Source organism: Cuculus canorus, unplaced genomic scaffold (genome assembly GCF_017976375.1).
Source record: "Cuculus canorus isolate bCucCan1 unplaced genomic scaffold, bCucCan1.pri scaffold_118_arrow_ctg1, whole genome shotgun sequence".
Taxonomy (NCBI): domain Eukaryota; kingdom Metazoa; phylum Chordata; class Aves; order Cuculiformes; family Cuculidae; genus Cuculus; species Cuculus canorus.
In genome coordinates, this window is record NW_026527762.1 from 60,714 (window position 1) to 67,484 (window position 6,771).

The 6,771-nt window shown below is 40.9% G+C and overlaps 1 pseudogene; it reads right to left on the reverse strand.

Annotated features, from left to right (window-relative positions):
• Positions 1-350: 350 nt before the first annotated feature.
• LOC128850610 (E3 ubiquitin-protein ligase RNF4-like) lies at positions 351-2,960 on the reverse strand (annotated as a pseudogene).
• Between the last annotated feature and the right edge of the window lie 3,811 nt (positions 2,961-6,771).

The following is a 6,771-nucleotide window of genomic DNA, read 5'->3' on the forward strand; positions in this document are numbered from 1 at the left end:
CCATATACAAGGGTAGGAATAATTTAGAGAGCAAGAAATAACAAAATATTCAGACTCCTCTTATTAAGCCTAAAGAAAAGCAGTAGGAAATGGGTTAGCGGTCTCCTTTCTGACAGAGGCTGCTGCTCTGGACAGACATGGCTGTAAATTTAACTTCAGAAGCAGGAACGTAAGCAGCAGCTTGGACCATACAAAAAGCTGTCTATCTACGTACAAGGAATTTTCCGAAAAAAAAAATCAGTTTTATTTGGATGTGCGTACAACCTGCTGCTATTTAAATTTTTAGAGCACTGAAAACACAACATGGTCCCCCAAAGCCCAGTTGTGTCAGTCCTGAGAAAGAGAAGCACTCACATATAAATGGGATGATATTGTCTGTGAGTAAGTTTCTTCCTGCAGGTTGGGCAAGAGTTGGCATTCTTAAGCGAGTGAAGGAGGTACTGAATGCAGAAGACGTGACCGCGTTTGGTTGACACAAACAGTCGTCCACTCTGCATAATCTGGAAGAAAAGAAATCACAACAGCTGTTGGTTTCTTGGCTGGAGGCAAACAGGACTTGGAATATCTAGGATCACCACTTTGCTACTATAATAATGTGGAGTGCACTGATCTTTTAGGGCGAGCTTGGTAAGGATCTCTCCCTCTACATGCACCACCCACAATGATGTTGAGTTACAAGCTAGTTTCACTGCCAAGCCAAGCTCTGCACTGCAAACCAGCTGGCTGTAGTGCCCCACGTAACCCAAGAGAGTTGCACAGCTCACTCTCTGCCCCGCTCTCCCTCCGACAAAAAAGAAACAATGGCAACATGTGGCTCCTTACCTCCAAGTGGACATCCATGCAAATTGGACATGTAATGGGACCAGACGGCCTGGCAGGAGAGAGAACAAAACCAGAAAGAAGGGGCATCCATTAATTTCACTGTGCACTGAGGGTTGCCCACACATAAAACAACATGTCATCTTGTCAGAAGTCAAAGCATCCCCTACTTCCATCTAGCAATACCCCAGCCTAGTAACGTTCATACCAAGGAACTCCTTTAAGAAGTGGAGGGCAGGAACACTAACGTAAGGAAATAGTCAAACATCAATTTCTGGTTCAGAGAAGGAAAGGTTGACTTGGTGGCTATTACCAAGCTGTGGTTGCAGATGTAACTCTCCTGCCTTCAGCCTCCAGGACAGCTGTACTGCACGTACACTTACTAAGAGAAACAGGTATTCTCTGCATTTAGGACTTGTCAGACTAAAATGCTGAATACTACTTTATCATAAAGTGGAAGATCTTCCTGCCACGTGTAGTTACAAATCAATTGCTATTTGAAATGATCACGGGAAGCTGCTCTCTTAAGTCTTTACCATAAGCACTTGTCTATTATGTCATCACCTCTGCTAAGCTACAGTTTCTAATTTATTACTCCTACTGAAATAAAACCCATGAGATATCCTTTATCTCATAATCTTCAATTCGAGCAGTGAGCACTACTACTTGTGCATACATAATCAAACGCCATTAATTCTCCCATTTTTGCTACTCAATTTCTTTATGCAGCAGGCCTAACACCAATTCAGTCATTACAACTGATGAGAATCTTCATGGAAGCAAGAAGAATTTAACAGTGATAGAGAGCTGTCTACAGGGTAACTCTGTCGTCTCCAGCACCAGTACTCTTTTCCCAATACTAAATAATGTAGCACTGTCCTCTTTCAGCCTTACCGTAGCAAAGCAGAAAGGCACGTTCTTGAAGAGAACCTTGAGACTAAAGGAACAAAACATTCATTTTTTCATGTTAACTAATTAATGGGATTTATTCACCTACATAGTTTAAAGGCAAAATTTAAAAATCTACAAATTCATTGGCAAAATGCACTATGTTTTAGAATAGTACAAGACATTTAAGTGCCATATTTAAGACCTGATACCCAAAATACTCACATCAAAGTTCCATATCCATTTCTCTCCTACACTGCCTTCCAGGAACCTAAAAGGCTCAAAGCACATCAGCTTTATCCAACCCTCTATTACCCCACACAAAACACTTTCAAAAACCATCTCTCTCACAGTTCTCACATTCACCTTCCCTAGTCACGTGGGCACCTGGTTTCACTTAATTAGTCTAATGCATTTCGCCTTTCTTCACATAATGGACTGCTCCTACAGCAGGAGTTGACTGTTTTCTCTACCCGAACAGTGAGATTGTCACCTCATGTGCCAACATACCACAGAGCTCCATGACATACATATACAGAACAAGAACTGGCTATAACGGTATTACCTCCACAATTGCCTTGCAAGTGTTCCTTGGGAAGAACAGTCACCGCTCCAAGAGAAAAAAGGCAGGTAAGTGGCACAGTGTCTAAAAAAAGGGAGTGAATGAATAATAGTTTTCACTGGAATTTGCCAAGCTGCCTTGACACCAAGTCTCATCTACACCAATGAAAATGAAAATATTTCCAGATCTATCATCACTACCAGAGCGATGCAGGAGAAGTAAATAGAACACATTATGAGCTATGGCCTGTGACCAATCTTCCTTCCCTGCTGTACTTCCACACACTCATCTTTGTAGTGCCATACAAAGTTGTACTACTCTCTTGGGCCGGCTTTTTATCCTAAAGTACAAATGGTATCATTTCATCATCATGCAAAATGTCATGTTGTACTCATTGACAGTGGAAACAAACTAGAATGTGCACAAGTTAAGACTTCAAAAATAAGCCAGGCTATAGCAATATAACTTAGACCTGTAGAAGAAAAGCCAAATTCAGTGTTTGCTAGGTCATAAGGCATACGTACTTTGAACTTGTAGTTTCATCCTCCACTGGTCCCAGTTCTTGACTCACTTTATCTGTCATGTACACATCATTTATCTCTTGATTCATCCTCATCATCGTTACTCAGTACACAGCTGTCCAACTGACGCTGGCTTCTTAGACGGAGACTTCTCCTTTGTCATTGATTCTCTGCAATTTCATTTTGGGAAGTTAGATATATTATAACCCATATATCCCAGGAACAATCCTGGAAACTTGCGATTATAAATACACTATAATGGTTCATATTTTAAGTGGACCGTATTCAGCTGGGTTAAAAGGAATAAACAAGCTAGACATCGTAAACATTCTGCCACATTTCGACACAAACCATTTGCTCTAATCACCCTACAAATGGCTGAAAAACCATCTTAAAGATTCTCTGTGTTTTAATATAGAGTTACACTACCTGCGAATAAATCTACCCTGTAAAGGGAAGCTCCTCTACCAATTACACAACATCCTTCTCTCTAAATTGGAGAGAGATGGATTTGATGGGTGGATGGTACGGTGGATAAGAAACTGGTTGCATGTCGTACTCAGAGAGTAGTGGTCAACAGCTCGATGTCCAGATGGAGATCCGTGACAAGTGGTGTCCCTCAGGGATCTGTACTGGGACCAGTGCTGTTTATTATCTTCATCAATGACACAGACAGCGAGATTGAGGGCACACTCAGCAAGTTTGCAGATGACGCCAAGCTGAGAGGGGCAGTTGCCACACCGGAGGGACGGGATGTCATCCAGAGAGACCTGAACAGGCTGGAGAAGTGGACCTGTGTGAACCTCATGAGTTTCAACAAGGTCAAGTGTAAGGTCTTACACCTGGGTCGGGGCAATCCCCAATTTCAACACAGGATGGGGGATGATGTGATTGAGAGCAGCCCGGCAGAGAAGAACGTGGGGGTGCTGGTCAATGAGAAGCTCGACATGAGCCGGCAATGCGTGCTTGCAGCCCAGAAGGCCAACCGTATCCTGGGCTGCATCCAAAGAAGCATGGACAGCAGGTCGAGGGAGGGGATTCTGCCCCTCTATTCCTCTCTTGCGAGACCCCACTTGGAGATCCGTGTCCACTTCTGGAATCCTCAACATAAGAAGAATATGGAACTGTTGGAACGGGTCCAGAGGAAGGCTACAAAGATCATCAGAGGGCTGGAGCACCTCCCTACGAGGACAGGGGGAGAGAGTTGTAGTTCGTCAGCCTAATGTCTCCTTTGACATTTTCATCATCTTCCTCCTGAATTGAGGTAACCTGAAAATGGACTCATATTGCCCAAGATTAAAGGAGATTAGAAAAAATTAAATTGCCTGGTTTGTAAAACCCAAATGTTAAACAACTGCTGTTAGTTTTTAACAAATAGAAACTGCATGTGTTAATTACCTCTGCATCTCCAGCGTACATGTAATAATAATCGAGTACGAATAAATCAAAATGACAGAAATAGCTACAAAATTAAAGCTCCTTCCTCCATAAGTATTCAGCTACAACTTTTATTACAAGCATTTTTTACTTGCTCATTGAGAGCACACAACAGATGACAGTTAAACAGCAACTAAGAACATACAAAACCATCTCAGATATGATCAGAACAAAGTCTGAAAGGTGAAAAGGATTAACTTGCTATACCTACAACTATTCTAACACTTAAAGTAAGAAAAAGGATCCACACTTGTTAATATTGTCAGTACTAAATTCAAAACATGTTAGACTACCTAAAGAAAGTCCTATATCCACAAAAAACCTTCCTCTTTAGTTCCTTTACTGCAATATAGGCTAAAAAAGCCTTATGACATTTTCATATCCAAAGCAGAGCCAAGTGCTCAAAGTGATAATGAAAATTATTACCAACTTAGGGCTTAAAGAACTTCTGTGTTTAAAATTTTTTAAAAAAGGAAAATATCTGAGCAGCGGCAATGCATACTTTCTATAAGCTCCACGAGTGACTATGAAGCACAGACTGGATCCATGGCCAGATATTTTAGCGCTGTTCTTTGTCTTTTGGTAAATGCACTTTCAATCCATGCTGCTCGAGATTGATGGAAAAGAAAAAAAAAGAAAAGAAAAAAAGAAAAAAATATACTTCACGACAATTTGATTATCAACTGTAAAGCATGAACTCACCTTCAACAACCTTGCATTCAAGCTTACTTTCTTGAATGCACCACAGCTCAAATTATTAGTGCACAAGAACAAAAGCAAACAAAACGCTTGCAAGCTTCGAACACTTAGAGATACCTTCATCAATAAGATTCCCTTAAAGATTTTCAGAACCTCAGGAGCTCTCGATTCAAATCCAGCACCAAGACTCCCAAGACTGGATAACACATCAGAGTTACTGCATCAAAATTCTAGAATTAAGACTGGACCAAAAAAAAAAAAAAAAAACAAAACAAAACAAAACTTTTTTTTTTTAATGTAACAACTTAGCAGATCACATTACCCAATAAATAGGTTTGACTTTTACAGACTTTTCATTGCATCACGGCAGGATGACACCATCCCAGAAAAGGCCACTCTCCCATCCTCTCAGACGCACAGCTCCGCACATGCAGTCAGTGTTCCTGTCATTTAGTTCTCCCAAGGGCATAAGTAGTGTTATCCTCATAACAAAGTTTAAGGTTTATTCCAGCAGGCTTACAAGCTTTTTAAGGACTATAGCCACCGACCTTTCTCTATACAGCTAGATACTCGAGAAAAATAAAAGTAGAACCACCTAAATTAAGAATAGTTTACACTAGCAGTAAAAGAATACTGATTCCCATAATCCTCATTTAAATCTCCTTTTAATATGTTCCTCCATAGAAAGTTAACATTTTCACTGATTTCATATTGACCTAATTTAGCATGTTTGAATTACAGGTCAAACCCCATGGATTCCCTAGACAACACAAACTGAAAACTTAGTTCTAACACCACTCTGAAAGGCTTGGTCTTCCACACGCTTAGCATGAACCGAGGCAAATTAGCTTAAGCAACAAGTAGACAGTTTTACCATGACTAACACAAACAAGACTTCAGCTCATTATCGTTCTAAACATTACCAATACACTAAAGGGACTACTTGAAGAAAACCACAATGTCAGTCTGTCTGGTGTGTTCAGGCTATGGGCAAAAAAACAGTATAAGATTGTATTCGTCAATACACGATATGCTATGCCTTTATGACTTTGCTTCTCATTTCCACTCTTAAGAGCTCTCTTTGCACTCCTAACAACAGGAAACAGAGCATCAAAGATGCAGTGTATAAAACCAAATTCTCTGGTCAGAAGATGCACGTACCAACCACAAAGTGCACGTCAGAAAGGGTTTTTATCACGGTGAACAGTAATCTGCCATTTCACTCTTTCAAACCTTTCTATCCTGTGTATTTCCAGTGCTTTTAAAGACGTTCTCATTTTTGCATTACACCAACTTGAGTGAAAACAGAAGCTGAGTCTTTTGTTTTAGCCAAATTAGGTGAAACAGTCCAGTTCTACAAAAGCTTGGCCAGAGGCACTATAAAAACAGGGAAGATGAGAGATAAACACCCTACCATAGAAATATACCAACCTGCCCGCTCTAAGCAGTCACTTACACCTACAGGCAAACAAGACAGACGTTTATGAGCAGCCTCACCAAAAAAACCCTAAACCACCACCACCAAAACCCAAACAAACCCAAAACAAACCAAAGAAGTTAAGAAAACACTCTGAGAAGAAAACAGACCAAAACTGTAAGTTGGTCAGACATCCTGTGTCAGAAAGAACAAAAAAAGAGGAAGGTTGGACAGCAGAAAAGCTTCTCCTTGTCCTTATCCAGAGGTTTCTCTGGAAAAGGCTACAGCTGCTTTCAATCCTCCCCAAATCAGATATAGAGGAAAGAAAAAAGAAGTTGAGTCTTCTCTCAGCCTGTGAAAAGTGGGGGGGCTGCTGAGGTAGGAGGGTGGGAGGACAGAGCCATCCATAGGAGACCGAGAATGCCATC